The 18400-nt window shown below is 42.0% G+C and overlaps 1 protein-coding gene across 4 annotated transcripts in view; it reads left to right on the top strand.

Annotated features, from left to right (window-relative positions):
- LOC111246606 (uncharacterized) overlaps window positions 1-18400 on the top strand; it is a 41767-nt gene that overhangs the window by 10803 nt on the left and 12564 nt on the right. Inside the window, exon 1 of one of the 4 annotated variants that reach the window (XM_022796475.2) lies at window positions 257-1227. The exons of 2 other annotated variants lie outside the window; for them this stretch is intronic. The gene's annotated coding sequence lies outside the window, so the exon portion shown is untranslated. Of the gene's footprint in view, window positions 1-256; window positions 1228-17385; window positions 17581-18400 lie in introns of those variants that run through there. One more of the 4 variants, XM_086983015.1, reaches the window with a different exon arrangement.

Below are 18400 nucleotides of genomic sequence, written 5' to 3'. Positions count from 1 at the left end.
CAGCGGTAGACAGCAGGGCTCCAGTAGGCTTACTTTGCTTGCCCATTGCTCACCTATTATACGGCCTAAAGTCGTTGACGATTGCCCTTTCCGCAGATGACTCAGCTAGAGCTGTTACTGCTGGAGTCAATACTGCTCCATCTGACGACGAGTGCGGCGGCGGCATTCGTTGGCGTCGCCGCCACTGCCGCTCCTGTTGCCGCCAGCGCTGACCAGAAGCCGCGCTGGCCGCAAGAAGCGAGCCAGTGATTCAGTTGGCGAGCAAGCGCGCCGAAAGGAAAATATTGTAGCTGGAAGAGTATGGCAGTTCTCTCAGTTGGCGGCGACAGCCGCCGCTCTAGCTAATAACAATCAGAACTGCAGCCAGGAAGGGGTCTGGAAAGCAGTTCACGAATGGCGTGGGGCAGCGCACAGAGCGAGCCCACAACAGCTCGGGGGACTGAGCGTAGCTGGATACTGAATATTGGGCATATTTACGTAGTGCTGCGGCTCGAAATAACGGAGCGACCACGCCAGCAGCAAACGCCATAGCATCCCCTCATTGTAGCTCTATTGCCGGTTTGAGCCGCAGACGATACCATCTGTATGTACATGGATGTGTGTGCGCGTGCGTCTGCCTGTGCTGATCGTTGAACGGCCATCACTGGGGGTTCCATTCTAAGTAGCCTATAGTAGTGTAATTAAGCTAGCGCCGAAAGTGTTAGTGCAGTAGACGACGAACTGTGATTGAACGTTTGCACTGCGACGGTGACAAAACACTTTGTGGTGCCAACGGCAGGGCAATAACGCAGCGGCAGGCGCAGAGTACCGACTCAGGTCCCATGTAGGTTGTTACGGCTGTTATTGGAGTCATTTCCATGCAAAATTCTAGTTCGCTCAGACATTGTAAACGAAAGAAATCGAAGCCCGCATTCAAAGACGACGTTTCGGCTACTCGAACAGCAAATCGGCTAGCTCGATACGAAATGTATGATCGTCGTTAGCGTCCTGGCTGCTTTTGAGCCTACTGGATACACTTACCATCAGAAGGACAAAAATCGCGTCGCACAAGTGAACAAGATAGTTAATATTAGTTTCATCCTTTTAGCACATTTTCATGTATCTGGATTAGACCCAAAAGATTTCTGAGTGACGCTGGATAGCAGAAGTGTGGTTCGTTTGCCGAAGAGCGGTCCACCGCCGACCGAAGCATCGCGGAGCAGCGCTGGTCAGAGCAGAGCGAACGAGGTGAGGAAAACCCAATTGAGCAAGTAATGACCAACGCGGAGTGTCGCGTCCAAACGAAACTGGGTGTGGTTACGTTGTGCGGTATTCCAGAAAACCCGATAGAAATGAATTAGTGTCGAAATTCGTTTAGATAACATTAGGTAAAGGTTTCATGTTGACAATACTGCGGTATCAATGAGCGAATGACACATAATGGACTCCAAAGATATAGATCACTGACTTTAGGTGATTAAGCGACAGAAAAAGTCAGTATCATCTTGATACAAGCACGCTGTCGCGAGTTCAAAACAGTTATTTTTGAGGTCTGATCAAAGCAGTGTACTTTGGATACCTTAACCTTAGTAATCCTATAACTAAGGTTAAGGTAATAAGAAAGAACAGACCACTGTACATTTGTCCAAAACAACTAGGATGCAACAAATACACGGTTGGTAGAAGGATACTAATCATTCAAAGAGCTACCGTAATGAAAGCCGCTTGAGTTAAGGCTCTACCTTACTCTATGGGCGATTTTTCTATTTTCGCAAGGGTGATGTTTGATAGAACGTTTCAAGCTAGCCATATGGTTCGTCAGTGCCGCGTAGCTACGTATATAAGTAGACTAACATCATATATATATGCGTATTTGTATGGTTGGACTCGATTAAGTCGTTTTTACCAAATGTCCGCTTATAGGAAAAATTCCCCTAGTAGATATCGGAACAGCTTGTACTAGTTGTTGATTATACAAATCACAAAGTAAAGCTCTTAATGAAACTGTTCAATATTGTTACAATATAGACGTAAGGGTGTTATATCCGATCTTACATATATATCCAATACACCGAGCTAGATGATGCGCAAGTGTTTTGCTTACGACTTGCATGAATATATAGGGTGTTTGATTATTGAGCAAGTAAAAATAAATTTCCATTCTGGTGTAGTGGTCCGCCTCATTTATGAGTGATATTATCGATTAAAACTGCTTTACGCCAGAGCTTTGTTAGGCCAAACTTTCGTCAGTGAAAAAACAACGGATTTATCTATTCGTTGAGGAATGAGCCTTTTCGATTTTTACCTTGTTTTAAATCGTCCTAAATATTGTTCGTTGACGTTTTAGCTTTAGCGACTGGCTCAGACAAACTATTGTCCCCGCACATTTTCAGTCAGGTCGATCCTGTTCCCGCTAGATAGATTCATGGTCGCAGAGCTCCTAGCGAAAAGGTTGAACTTTCGGCATAAAGTTTCACCAAACTTATTGACCAGGTGAACAAACAGAACCGATCTTCAAGTCCTATCAATGTAAATTGGAGTAAAACTTGCACAAATAAAGCACAATGTCTTCAATACCTTCAATGATTAATTGTCCCGTTGATAGCTTTACGATCTATCATCAGTCAGTGGTAGATAAATGTCGGTACGAAGTGCAAGCAATCCTTCATTACTAACAGATATGATTTAACCTGTGACAATTGAAGTTCCTCCCCCTCCCCCTCCCCTCTCTCCTGCTGGCACATTACACATGTTCACCTGGCCGTTTAAAAAAATCGGCGAACGGCTTTAGAGATGGCCAGCTTAATGTATGGCTGAGGTTGACGCTAGACGGAATATGGACACTGGCATAGCCGCTGAGAATCGCTAACCTTTTCGACCCCGTTTCTCTATACGACTACAGTTATGGTCGATGTCGTACCAGGCAGACAATGAATACGCGTACGCGTAAATTACGGTTGAATGTCTAGACTCTCGTTTTTTGCCTTTGGTCTGCTTTATAGGCTGAATGATTGGCTGGCTAGCTGTTGAAGCATTGAGCTTTAGTGCATTGTTGTCCTCTTCCAGATCGTTTTTCCACCCTCATCACGACCGCTCATCTTTGCGGTCATCGCCGCGGTTAAAACCACAGAACTCAGAGCTATACATACCGACCAACGCGCGCTTAGAATGTCGTTGTCTCGTCATCTGCTCGAAGAGGGTGGTGATAGTGGCTAATCACAATGGTGGAGAGATGGTAGCGTGAAAGAAAAGAAGCATCAATGAGGTTAATGGCACAATGGATAACATACAGCGGTAACGGCAGGTGGTGTGGGGCTAGACGGCGGCGGCGGCGGCAACCCCGCTGGCCCACTGTCACAAGCCCTCACGTCCTATAGTAACTTGGTCGAAATGGCAATAATAGTATAACAGTACGGACGCTGCTCCGGTACTTGCTGTTATATGGCAAATGCTGCCGAAGTCACCAACAGCACGCGTGGCTCGCTTACGAACTAGATCCAACCGTCGTTTGTCTGTCAGCTTGACTGAGCTGAAGTTCGGTCATTGCAAACGCCGTTAGAGGAGCAGCGAGCCGTAAAGCTAAACTGGCACACTTGGCTCCGCTGCGCGTCACCAAACTAAACAACAATTTACAAGTTACAAGTATCTGGCGCGCAGGCAAGTGCGTCTTCCTTTCCCCGACAATCAGGTAACAGCAACTGTACTGACTTGATGCCTCGTTATGAAATGCAGACCAGTACAACACTTGCCAAAGCTACCAGCTATAATGCTATATGCACAAATGCTGCCGTCCTGTTGTTTGTGTTTTGCTGTATGCGTTTAACTTAAGTCGCCCTATCACCTATGTCGGGTCGCGTTAGGAAAGTAGCCGGGCTTCGTTTAGTAAATCTCTTACAGATTCAAGAACAGGTATCGCGTCGTGTATCTTTTTCGCTCATTTCACCGCAGCCCTGAACAAGGCACCAACCTATTGCCTTTCTCGAACGATATTTTTCCCCCTCCTTCTCTTTCTCACTGGGTTTTATGACGTTATAGTAGGGGAAAGAGAGGAAGGAGAGAATAAAACTGTATCGTCTGAATCGAACAAAACAAATATTCGAATACACGAATATAATAGGGCGCGAAATTCAAATAGGGCGACGAGTTTGTGCAACACAAGCTTGTAACTAATGTACAGTACGACTGATTTCTGAACGCCCGATGGGGTGCAAAAATATGACTGCTGACACAGAGTACTGTTTTTTAGCAGAACGTTTTCGACTATTCAAGTTCTCCTTCATTCTATTACTTATTCTTGTCCTATTCGAATTACTTCTTCGATTTGATCGAGATCACTAGCGTACGTTTATTTCTGTTTTTAACATTTCGTATTTATGGATAGCTGACAGATAATATATGCTGTGCACAAACAGGTCGACTGAATAGCTTTGGCTAAAAACGTAACCTAAATTAAGACAAGAACGGCCAGAGTCCCGTAGCTTCTCAACAAACTTCTGCTTTTTAATCAATACTTAGATGCTGACTGGTATACGTGGACGCAGCGAAAAGCGTCACGCACCATCTGCGAGCGTGTCTAGAAGTAATACGACTGGTAATGATCAGCATATAAAGAGGTGGCTTAGATCATACTGAAGAAAGCAGTTCGCATTCATAGCTATATTAACAGCTTGTGTAGAGAGATTGTAACGTAAACGACCATCGCTTTCAAAAAAAAAAAAGCAAATAGAGATTTTGCCGATTGATATGGCAGAGTTTAAAAAAGCGAACCGACCCGCTTTTTTGTAAGGTAACACCGTTACTCTGTATAAGTTACTCTGTATATGAAATGATCTGTGCAGCCTTGAAGAACTCAAAGAACTTCAAAGAATGACCAACTAGACTACGACTGAACAATGAAAAAACCAGCATCAAGAATACAAAACACAAACAGGTCATTGCTATAGTCAATGATCAAGTCATCTTTATGCTATTCTATAGTTCTTTAAACATATTAAATAGAGTTATCCGCCTACTCTACATTATTGTTCTTTGACCCTTTTTCAATAGGTACACCATAATTGCATATGAATTATTTTTTCGTAGGCACCTAATAGCCAGGTCACTCTGTCCGCAAGGGTTATAATCAGGTAGGACGGTGAGATTTTGGCGAATAGTACCAGATCATCTTAAACTAAACGGAGGTCTATTTGCGGGTGGGCGTAAAAAGGAAATGCACTCCTTGTCTTTAGTTTCATTTCGCATAAACTGGGACGCGGAACCACAGAGCGAGAACGAAAGAAGCTAAACAAAAAGGTCGTTCTATCGAACAGCAGCATCTTCAGAGGCAAAATGGTAGGGAAAAAGGTTTATCGTCTGCTTGGCTGAGGCAAAGCCAAAACTGAAAAATACGGATGATAAACACCAGTTCAGCGCTATCCAGCAGCAACGCTACTAGCGCTTCTTTCTACTGCGGTAGCTTCTGGAATATATATATGGTACTCTAGGATGGACCCACAACAGCCGGTTAGCGGCAAAACGAAGAAGATGGTGACCGAACGAATGACAGACCCGTGCCCTATTTGTATAAGATACGATATATATATAGTGATAGAGAGAGAGAGAAGGAGATACATTTATGCACACATATGTAAGCTCTAGGTAACCACGAAGAAGCCAGTTACCAATATAGACGCTAGTCGACAGGAAGTGACGTGCCTAGAATTGTGCGCGACGACAGCAAGTAGATCCTATGTGGAAACATCTGAGGAGGCCAATTATGCCTATTGCTCGGTGGCCAGTAACTGATTCTGGTCTGAACAATCTAGTTCTGTACTATATACACAGATAGTTGCAGAGATATGTACTTTTCTAAGAATATTCGTATAAGGAACTTATGTTCTGCTCGGTTATACGTAGTTAAACAAAATGGGATTTTAGGTCCGTAAGAACGATTTAAAGATGGTCGCGCGCGGTAATCTTTACCCTGTAATTGTCTGTACAATTAAACCTGTTACTACAAAATCGTACTTGGCTCCTTCGTAATAGACAGCACAGGCACTTTTTGGACCGTACGAGAAATTAAGTAATCATCAAAGGAAAATCATTTGTCGATTGCTGTTTTTATTCTGGGCTTAATTACTGGGGTTATTACATTGGGCGTCTCAGCTTTATTGCCTTTCTACTCAAACCAACGTGACCTCTTCGGACAACTCTCTTGGAAAACCGTTTTTCAGATGAGTGGAACATTTGGAAAAAGCGGTGCTACGTTTTAGTTTCGTAGTTGATGTTTGCGTCCACCTTTGTTTTCCATTCCGGAAGTGATAACATGCGTTCTTCATTTAATTCTTAGACGCCCTTTCTACCGTTTACGGGCCATTCAGCATACGTAATACACTCGACCGAACTGCTATGAACAGCCCTCAGACGAAAACGAACGCTGTCAACGTTGACGACTGGATCAAAAAGAAGAGAAAGAAGGCCGGCTCCTATGGGCAAACGGCGATGCCTTTCCGCTTCTTTTAAGAATAAAGAAATGCAAATATACGAATAGACGGGAAACGTAGAAATGATAGGACTAAGCTTTTACAAAACAGGTGGTGGTTCGCACTTAATAGCACCCAGAGATTGGAAGGTTCCAAGTTGTTTCCAAGTAAGACGAAACTGTACAAGAAGAAAGACAGTACATTTTATTGGAAAGCGAACTATCGGTTGGTGGCCAAGCCAGTTAGACAAAGGGTAGCTTGGAACGAATCTAGATTTATATACAGGCCCTATCAAAGGCTTCTATTCATTGCACGCTCAACTAATCCTAGGTCAAAGGCAAGTGCCGCCACGCGACATCAGGATATAGCAAAATTTGGTCGAGGGTACCGCCAGTTGTCTGGAAAGGGAAAAATTTGGTGCCATTGGTGGCTGGGACGATACGGCCCGGTTGAAGGAAGGAACAGACAAGCGGCACAGAGCATGCTCTGCTTTTACCCGACGATCAGCAACCCTACACCCTTAATCATCGAGAGTTATGGAAAGTTATGGAAACGAAGTCTGGCTTGCACAAGGTTTGGGGTGAGCCAGTTTAGGTTGGCTTTCAACCTAAGGCCGATAGTCGCGGCGGTGCAATATGGGGTAGATCAAGGTGCAGACGGAAGAAACAAGAGGGGAAACGGAACAAGCAATATAGGCTAACACTCACTGTGATCAATCGTGCCTGAAAATACTGAGGATGTATTTGGATGCACGACGAAACGAGTAGGTAGGGAACATAGAAACGAGTTTATGTCATGCAAATAGCAGGTATAAATGGTTGATTTAATCGGTTACGTGATCCTGCTCTTACCGTATCGTTTGCTTCCTCACTCCCATTCTCCGTATGGTTAAGAAACCCGTCACTGTCTCTGCCATCAACAACAATTACCGCCACAAAGTACTCTGCTCACTCGCGCGCCTATTTAGGACCTGTTCTCGCTCGTTCGCCTGCTGCTTGCCTTTTGCAATTACCTGATGAAGGCAAAAACATGTTTTTGAACATATTACATATGTATACAGGATAGGCCAAAAGGTTCCTGACATCTTGAGAAAAGTTACATCTCAGTCATAAGGTATTTAATTTGGACAGGTGTGAAGAAAGGAACTTCGGACTGTGAGGAACTACTCGATCTTGTATAGATGAAACACCAACAATGTAGCTATATAGCGGAAATGATTTCTCTATTTAGCTATCTACTATTAAAAGAGTGCTAATAATAATCCATATCAATTGTGTCAACAATGAAAACAAATTGTTTCTCTGTTGATTCAGTCGGCAGTGATCAACTTGAGCTACACGGCTGCAATTTTTACAAGTCCTATTTTTCTTTAACAACTCTAGACAAAAATATTAGAACACTGAATAAGCTGTGAGGGCTCTCCGCCATTCGCTAATTATGCCATCATCGACGTTTCGCGTACATACATTGAATTAGCTGAAGTATTGTATACGATAAGTACTGAAGTGCCTTTTCGACAGCAGGCTATCTCCAGGGCTGGTAATAGATTTCACGCCGCCATTGCTTTATTGCTAAAGATCACTCTAAAGGTGTATTAAGAACTGGTAGATATTTTATCTTTGCCAGGACCAACCCTGAATACAACTACTCGAAATTAGAAAGCTAGTTTAGGACATTTTACATAGGGCTCTTTAATTCGTTTGTGTAACATGGCTAGGTTTCGGAACGACCCTTGCATCTTTAGAATAGTTACTTATGAAGAGGCGCAGGGCCTACGACACTAACGACAGCGCTGATCTTGTACATGAGCTGTAAAATTCAATTTTCGCAAGTATATTCAACTTTACAAAAGGTATGTTCATTCAGCGTTCATTTGGTTGATAGGCAGAGCAACACTTAATATGACGAAAGTACCAATGATATCAACAAACATGATCAGCTGACTGGCTAATTTAGATTGTATGTTTGAGTAAGTAACAACCTATGTAAATTTATACATCACACAGAGACCTCCGCCAGGGCTCCGTAAAATTATTTTTGCTTAGCTGCTGAAAAAATTGAATGGTTTATCAGTAAAAAAAAGTTTCAGCCACTCGATCAACGTGCCGATAATATGAAGCCCGATTCAGGACCTCCTAAGTGACAGAATGGTCTAAAGCTTATAGCAGCAGGTTGTAAGAAACAAAAGCTAATTTAGTGAGCTCGTTTTCATGCGTAATCAACATGGATATTTTTCATCGTAGGATCACCGTGGCGTTAAGGTGGTAGCCCATGGCATGCTCAAATTGTACCCGCTAAATTACATTTGCCACCCTATGTTATCCTACATATTCCTATTTGTATCCTGTATATTGCCTTTGGTCAGTTGTGTCTAGGGTGTTGGGGCTAGCAAAAACAGTAACACAAATGACAGCGCAGAGCGTGTACAATACGAGCCCATATTGAAACTGTCACGTGGGCGTAATTGTGTCGTATACAATAACTTTGTTTTAGCACGCCCTTATCACTTATTTTCACTTACTCATAATTAGAGAGATACCATTTATAAAATATGTATATCCAATAACGGAGTCTATCCACGGATCAACTATGCTGCACTGGAGATATCACATTTTAGAGGTGAATTAATTTTTAAACCGCTGCTTGTTGTAATCTTCTGCCAGATTCTACCATCCGTACCGCCTCATACTAACCTTTGCTCTTGAAGCGGCAGGACCACAGTTGTCTCTCATGTACAAACACATCATCTCGGGCCTGAGACCTCTTCGACAAAGCAAACAAAGTGTTCAGATAACGCGTTATATATCCCTCTCCCCCCCCCCCCCCACCTCCTTTAAAGGGCACAAAGTGACAAAGAGAGGACGATGCGCCACTTGGATAGATGTACACAGGTCTGTAATGATAATTTTATCTAAGTATTATAGTAAGTTGTTTGCGGATAACATCTTTCATTTCAATAAAATCGGTCAGCTTATTGCCATTTCAACGTTATCATGTGTTCCATTTGTAGATCTACTTATCAAGATACTCCGTGGTTACCTTTTTTCGTCCACTAATTTGGCTAACGATAATCGTCATAGCTAATAATGCTCGCAAATAGTGGGCAAGGGAAGCGGCAAAATCGAACATCTTACCTTCGAAGTGGTAATTCATGCAGGCATACGTTGCCAGGTAAGAAAAGTTCAATGATGACGGCTGATAGCGAGAGGTGGGAAAAGAAAAAAAATTGCAATAATAGATTCGCTATAGATCCTTCTGTTATGTGGCCGAAATGGAAATTCACCAATTTTCGACAAGGTATCAATTAATATGTCACTGGGCTATATGGCCTAACTAGGTGGGCTTACATGGGCCTTAAGCCGTACCATGTAGGTCAGTAATGGTTCGCGCCATGAAATCAGTCAATCAACAAAGCTAAAAACGAAAGAAGTGCTTTGTAATCATTTCCTGCCGAGTTCAAACATGATGATTCGGGTACTTTAGATTCATATAAAGGCCTGCTGAGCTGTGTGTCGAGCCGGTTTTGAATTGGTCGAAGTGCCGATGCATGCTTAGGTTGCATTTTAGGCCAGAGGAGAGGAAAAGCTCCAACGATGCACGCACCGTTCTCCGAAGCCAATATTAATCGAACTGAAACCTGTATATCATGGTCATTTCGGTCCTAAGTAATTATTTATAGTAAATTCCGATCACGATCATAATAATCATATACATAACATGGTGCATACTTCGATAATACTGTTTTGTCTGAACAATCCGAAACAAAGGCCCACATTGTCGTCGAAGTTTCTAATTTTATGACAAGAACGACATGTGGCACAAAGTTACAGTTTAACTTTACATACTTACATATACATACATAAACTTAGCCGACGTTGTACTCCGATGCCACTTAGTTCCTTCTACTCCTCGATAAAATTGTCACAGACACCATCCAGTTATCCATATGTTCCACGTATGTTCGAAACGCAGTCGTTTATCGATCCCTCTGCGGATAAATAGCCGAGACCACAACAGAAAAACGAAGTTCTTATTTGGTATAACGTTCCCATATATATATAAAATGATTTCAACAAGTTTAAAAAATCCTAATAAACATTTAGCGAAACCATAGGAAATACGCGTACGTTAGAAAAGCCCAGAATGTACTTTTGCGCTTTTTTCAACCTCGATGAGTATGCACCTGTGCCAAGATTAGTATCGTAAGAAAATTCCAGACCCCAAATTTCACGCCATCGATACGAAACTACAACTGGTGATTTGAGCTTCAGCCTCTATCCTGTGACACGATGGATTCAGCTTCAGGATATGTATCCTTGGACGATTGTGGATCATATACAGTTTAAGATCAATACGATTTAAGTGAACTGTATATGAACTTTCGAAGTAAATTTCACCAACTTCTATTCGATAGCAGAAGATATCCAAAATATTGTATAATCGTACCATTCCTAACTAGTGGTAGCGGTCATTTCGGATTGCTTAGAGGTTTGGCTGATAGAAGGCGTAAATTAGTAGGAAAAAACGCGTTATTATCATAAGTGCAATTAATTAATCAAATATGAAGAATAATAAGATATTTTCTATAAAGTGTCGTTTTCTAAAAGTTAGGTTCGAGTGAAGGATAAAAAGACTGCGCACAACGAAACTACTTTAATTTGTGATTTTTATTTAATATTTATACCGTTGATAGAAACATACTATATCAACGTTTTTTTTTTACATGGGATAATTTTTCTTCTGCGCAATACAGGTTAAAAGCCATATTAATTGAGGAATCAGCTCCAGCCAGTCATGCAATAGAATGTAAGCCTGACTACCAAGCGATTCACCAAGAGAGTGTCTCATACTTGATATGATCGTTGATTTACTACAGAAGCTGAAAAACTGGTCGCAGTTGAGAAACGAAGCCATGGATTGTCGGCAGGAGATGATGAACCTGAGTAATGGACTTGCTAGACGACTCTCTGACAAAGTAACGAGAACTCTTTTCGACCAGGAGCTCTTAGGCTAGAATCTGGCCGAACTTTTCATTTAAACTTGCAGTAATGTGAACTTGAAGAACTTTGTTAGCAATCTAGGAAAGGTCTTTAAAGATAAACGTGATAGTATATTATATATGTGTCACATAGTTCAGCTATTCAAATGCTAAATCAGGAGCATGATTTAGTATAGCACCTATCTTAATCTGTCATGTATAAGGTATTGTGGTGTATTGTACAACGTAACAGAATATACGTGTGGCAGAAGGGTAACCGACAATATTTCTAGCAGATGATTCGCTACGGAGTTTGCCAGAAACAATTCATAATTGTAGCCATAGATAAAACATGGCTAAAAATAACTACTTTTACAATACGAAGTTGAAATGAAGATCAGAAAAGCCTATAAACTTATAAATCATTATTCTGGAATCATATTTTCGTTTGGTGTTACACTGATTTTTCGCTCTGTTGCTTACGCCAACTCGTCTGAGCTTCACTGTCGACTATTTGAATGGGTGCGTACGTAAAGTTGTCACATTGCTTGTCATGTTGCATACATTGATCAGGCGCTCGCGGTAGTCCTGACATAAGCGAACTGCCTAGTTTCCCATGGAACCGCGTCCGGAAGAGGATTGCATCTATCGCACTGACATGAATAGGGCGGCAGCAATAGAATCCTTGAAGCGGTAAGCTGCCACGTCTTTTACATAACTCATGCCGCCTACCCGATTCCTAGAAAAACAAATTAACGAAAGACATATCATGAACATAGTCCAACCCTTAGAGAGAAATTTTCCCGTTCCCATTCTACCATCCATTCCTGCGCTTCTGTTTCTCTAGGGACTTGTGGCTGACCGTAACGGCTTTGGTAAGGACGTCCATGTCGGTGAATATGTGCCTTGGGTTGGGCGTTTTTGCTCGAAAGATATAAATAAGGAAACGTTAAATCAAGACTAGGAAGTTACGTGAGCTACAACTTGCCAACCTCTAATAAATGCAGTCCTACTACGAATAATTTCTAAGGATAGGATAAGCACGTTCTGAAAATAATGAAGGACATTGTTGACTAGCTAGCGGATAATTGTTGTTTAACCAATAAATGAGTAAAAAGTAACTATACTTCCCGACAATTATTCACAAAATTTTTTCATGGGTAAGTTCGCCCATTATTATCACCTCGCAAAGGCATTCTACCCGACCCACTCCAGGTCCGCCTTGGGACGTGTAGGTCTGTATTACGTTTTTTATGGCAGAGAAATAGCCTTGTTAAGACCGAATGACGATGGTTGACGTAAAGCGAAATTGTTTACTTGCGTGTTTCAGACTTAATGCATAAAGGCCGCTCTCTGAGTTGGAGGATGTTTCTTGTAGAAAATATTATTTAGGAACGCAACTCGTTGGCAAGCTAGTTAGTTGGCACAAATGCAATAAGCGACCAGGTAAGCGGTTGGGCTCTTCTTACCGTTTCAAACGGGATTCGATTAAACCCGGCACTGGCAGCAACGAAATTCTGCCATTCGATTCAGGATTCCCTTTACCTTTCAATGGCCATGCAGCTTTCGCCGTTATTGTAGAGTGGAATACATGCTAGGATTCGTCGAGCTGAATCAGCAGTCGACAGAGCATTAAGATCCGGCACCGAAAATTGTTGCTTTTAATGAGATGGAAAAGAGAGGAAATGAGGATGGCGGGTTGCTCTGAATACAAACAGCATCGGCGAAGCCTAGACAACGTCCGGCAAGAAAGCAATGACGACGATAGATGAAGAAAGAAGGCAGGAACAGCGTAATGCTACATACGGAAAGCGCAGATAATCCTGAGTAATGGTAACAGGACTAGTTTCTACCATTTCGTACAGACACCGTTCGCCTAAATAAATTCTTCGTCATCTTCAGATCTACATGTGATACATACTTTATCAATGCTGTACCTTTATATGATAAATACTTATATATATACGATGCCGTATGCACGGCTGACGTAGCAGTATGTCATTGAGTTTGGTGTTCCATAAAAACATAGAATAGGCCTATAGGTTTGATATAGAAATTGTACGCGCTCTGATGCTTTGTGTGTAGGGCATTTACAATATCAGAAAGTGCATCCGCAATTGAAGCAATATGTTTACATAGTGTAACATGTAGTAACAGAACATGGAAAGTGGACCAAACACCATCACACAATGGAGATGAGGAGACGAGGCCGTTACGTGAATACGCTACAATAGCCATGTATATCTGTGTGCTGTCCCATTTACACAAACAGTTCGTGATTGGAATCCAACAGTAGAAGGAGATGTGGTTATTCCCAGCTGGCTTAAGTGTGTACGTGCATAGACGACTGGATGCATGCGTATAAACTATCATACGGTACTAGTAAACGTTAAATCTATACGCGTACCGGAATTACTTCGAAAACAGTTCTAAGGATTTTACCAATTTTTTAATGGATTCCCATTTTGGAGCTTGGTTATGAAGGTCTAATTTGAGAGGAAACTCCGTCCAGGAATTTCATAAACTTCTCTGAACGTTAGCAAAGGACGCTACAGAATCAAGAATATGTATTCAATATACGATACCAAAACACCATTAAGCTATATAGTTCAAAATGTCCTATATTGAAGCTGTTAAGCATGAGGTTTTTCCACCACGTATCATCAAGTTCAGATATTACCCACTGCGCTATTTACGAGGCCGAATTGTTAGTTAAAAGCGATAGATTCGAACAATATTTGTAGAGGGTTGTTGATAATAGGTGAACCTTAAGTATATAACCTTAACCTACGCCTTTCTTATTACACTTGTGCAGTGTTAGAAAGCTAATTATATTTATAGGGGTCAGCCATTTCCTAATGGCTAAAACACAATAGGTTCTTCCGCCGTAGAGCGTACCCGCAACTTTCCGTCCAACATATGCTAAGCACACTTGTTCGTTTAGCACAATTTTTAAAGAAATATATGTTTTTACAATTGATGATATATTAGTGCATATGATATCGGTGTCCATCTACGTACTTGTAATCATTATTCTCAAACATGAAGAATGAAAAACTGAAATTGCTGCCGTTGATTACGCTCGACGGGAAAAATAAAACCTACCTTCTGGGTCAAACTATATTTCCGCTTCGCGGCCGTCTTCCGTACGGCTCTTCCGATTATGTTATCCAATTCCTACAAACTGTCTCAAGTCGAGTACGTATACGTATAGTAGAACTAATGTTAAAAAAAAGTACGAAGTCCGTATAGATACTGCTAAGAAGAAGGAAAATACTGGACCCGTGCTCGTTAACGAATCTTCTCACCAAATAAAAGAATTTGGACTTTTTTACTCAGACATGCAGCTGAGCTGGCAATAGATAACTCTCAATTAATTCGAGAGCTTTCAGGATAAATAAGCAGATTCGGTTAAGCTGATAATAAAAAGACGGCTTTCGAAAACGGTAACAAAATATACATATACTTTTTTGGCAGATTTTTTGAAAACACTTTGCCTGGCGACGAAACATTTAGTGGATTAGATTACGGGTAACTGAATACACAAGTGAAGAAAGAGCGTAATTGCCAACGCCAAATAGCCGGTTCCGTTTGAACGGATTTATCTAGTTTAAGCACATGCTGAATGATACCAGCTCGTTCGTGACTATTGCACCATATTGCCGGATCTATTATATTATATTATATTGCTCTACAGAGTAGTCCGTTTCGTTGGATCCGATTGGAGGAGACAGTGGCTCTGTCCTGAATCAGTGGCAGCATCGCTCCTTGTATAAGCTGAGGAATTTACTGATCACCTCGTAGATCGGGTGCTTGTCGCTTGTCAGACTAAACGAGAACATGCGAGATTATTCGAAAAGAAAAAAAACACTAATAAAACGTAACGGGGTAGTGTATGGTTGACCTTCAAAGATAAATTTTCTAAATGTAAGTACCTAATTATGTTTTTCGACGTATATCTCTGCGCTGGTTGAACTTCCTTTGTAACGTACGGCTTGCCCCCGACACTTTCATCCTTATTTAATGGGCGCTGTTTCCATTGCTATACATAAATATATGTTACGCGCTTAACAACTCTAATCTCAGCTAGTGGTAACATGTTGTTTTTAGTACGTAATAGACCTTTCATCCACTGCCAATTTACTGCGTGAGCTAGATTTTCTTTAATGATAGTAATGTTTGTACAAGGGAAATTGCTAGCCACCAGCACGGCTAATTTTCACGACGTCATCATTCAACCACATAACAAGTAGCAATAGATGTATCGTTTTATGAGAATGTAGGTCTATAATAGAAATATCGATTGTCGCAAAAACAATGTCAAGTCACGCAATATATATATAGTTGTTCCCGTCGAGGCAGCTTTTCAATGTGTTTTTTTGTCTATCCGACAGGCTCGAAACGATCATTCGAGCGAACGGCCAGTCGCAGTGGCGGGGTCGTAGTAGTAGATGATGGTGGCAGAAACCACTACGACCGCGATAAGTGGCATAAACGAATTGTCACGCACCGCGATGCTAACGACAGATGATTATAGTAGAATATAGGTAGTATCAGTAACAGCGAGAGCAGCAGGAGGTCAATGGAGCTTACGTCATTGACGTTGGTTGTCACAGCAACAGCATTAGCAGTATCGGAAAGTTTTCTCTTGTTTTATTATTATTGTTGGCCCCATTTCGGGTTCAGTGAAGTAGTTTACTGCAGCATGTAAGCCGTCGACCATTCGGCTGGATATTGAGACGGGCGATAGGTGGCCAGCCGACACAAAAGTACATCATGAAACTGCACTTCATAGCTCTGTGACACAAAGCAGAAAAACGGCAAAAATTAACCGAAACAAAGGGATATTGGAGTTGTTGATAGTCGTCAATGGACCTATTTGCAGGCAAGGTACATCGTCAGTTAGGGCGGCGGAAGGAGCTGGTACGACCGAGTTAGAACTAAGGAGGGTTTCGTCTGACTGTTCTCTCTTCATTCATTTACTGGCGAGGGTTGCTCAGGAAACTTAATAGGTCCCCTGTGGGCTGCTGGTGCCTTTCTGCTGGATTCTAGATACAGAGGCTGCCTCAAACGAACTCATACAAAATACAAAATGAACAAAAACAAGGATCCGTCTGCCTGCCCATCAACCGAACGTCGCGTCTTTTTAGCCCACTGACTAACGGCTGTGTCACGTACACCCTGCGCATATTGCACATAAATACTGATTGCACGATGTCTAAATAATTATGATCTTTAGATTGATTCTGGCTGCAACAAGCCGTGTATGCTCAACTAGTAACTTGATTATGTCAATAAAAGTAGACGCCACCGTTAACGTGGCATGACACCCCATAGCTTGGGGCGAGGAAAAACGTAAGACCTCTTGTTTACCTGTTCGAGAAATTTTTAATTAGAATTATTGGCCCGATTCAACGTCCATCAAGCGAGCTTATATGTAGAGCATCCATCTGTAGTTCAAGAATGTAGTAGCCACAGACGACTATCTCTGGCACGCGCAACATACATCGCTATACTATGAACTCAAATGTTGTAGTTCCCATTCTTTGATACGTCAACTGATTTCCTTTACCGACAATGTCGTATGCAACTTATGTGCTACCAAACAAGAAAACAACTTGCGCAAACATTACGATACGGTTTCAACACAGACAAACGGCATAGAAACGTGTAAATGTCAGACCGCAGAAAACAGAAGCCAATGAGATTAGCGCTACTGAACTGGTGTCCGGCCTGCGAAGTAACAGTGATGCAGTCAGTCCCTTTTCCCCCGTTTGCTCGCGTTCGGCTGATCCAAAAAGCTGCCTCTGCTGAGTATGGCTAGCCGGCCCGCCAGACCGAAGAGGACAGCCCGAGACTAGTAGCTTTCTGGGAGAATAATCTAGGAAACGGTAACGCTTGAATAGGCCGTTTGTTGCATTTGCGCACTACACTTGACGTGAGATGAAACAAAGGATTTTTATCGAAGTACGTATAATTTCTAGACGCGGCCTTAGTGCGCTTTTGTGGATTTGAGTGCAGCGATAGCATTGACATTTACCATCACAAGCAAAATGAGTGAGTGGGACAGGCTGTACCAAGTAAGCATGGGGCTATACGAAGTGGTCAGCTGCCAGCAAAGCCGGGCCTGAGGCTATTCTAGGTGAAGCGGATATCGGCGTGGTACGTTCGTGTTGAATTCAACGTTTGCCTACAGCTGCTCACTTAAGTTTGTTTCGGCGTAATGTGGTATCATAACATGTCTTATAGATTGAAGATGGTAGATGAACTGGGATGTTCGACGACTATTTACCTAGGAAACCCTAAGCCAAGATTAAGGCAAATATCTTATTTATTATCTGCGCTGAATTAAATCTGCGCTATTTTGACCGATAAACATCTGCCATTTTTCTGCTAATGGAATAATCCCACTACTGAGGATCTTCTGCGGTTTCTGGGCGAAGTACTGAAATAACTGATTTTTACATTGCTTTATTGAGACTAAATGGGCTGATGAAGCAAGATTTGGGCTGTATAGAGAATGCATTGAAATTTGAATATCTTCACAATTCTTGCCGGTTGGATAAATGTGTTTGTGATATGGTATTGTCATTGTGGAAGACGACGGTGGTTTTTCGGTGGCTTCTGATCAGTTATTAGCAGTGGACGTCCGAATCAATTGGTTCGCCAGACGGCAAACGCTCACAGTAGTGCTTGGTTCTCTTCCAGTGTCGCCAGATACTCTCTTTGTCATCAGTTTGGGCTTTGCCACAGAGTGTGAAGCACGTTTTTTACTGTTATCGTCTGTGATATACTTCCCATCATCCGTGTTCAACCGCTGTTGAAATGGCTCGATTCGCTACGTTTCCGTGGAGTTACGATCTGGTAACTTTTTTGTGCCAATTAGTGTGGCACCCAAACGTTGAGTTTTTTCGTAGCCATCTTTTTTTTCAAATGGGTCAAAACTGTTTAATGATAAATATTTAGTTCCTTGGCCACAACG

Source organism: Varroa destructor, unplaced genomic scaffold, assembly GCF_002443255.2.
Source record: "Varroa destructor unplaced genomic scaffold, Vdes_3.0 BEIS01000003.1, whole genome shotgun sequence".
NCBI lineage: Eukaryota > Metazoa > Arthropoda > Arachnida > Mesostigmata > Varroidae > Varroa > Varroa destructor.
This window is presented reverse-complemented; position numbering and strand designations above follow the sequence as displayed.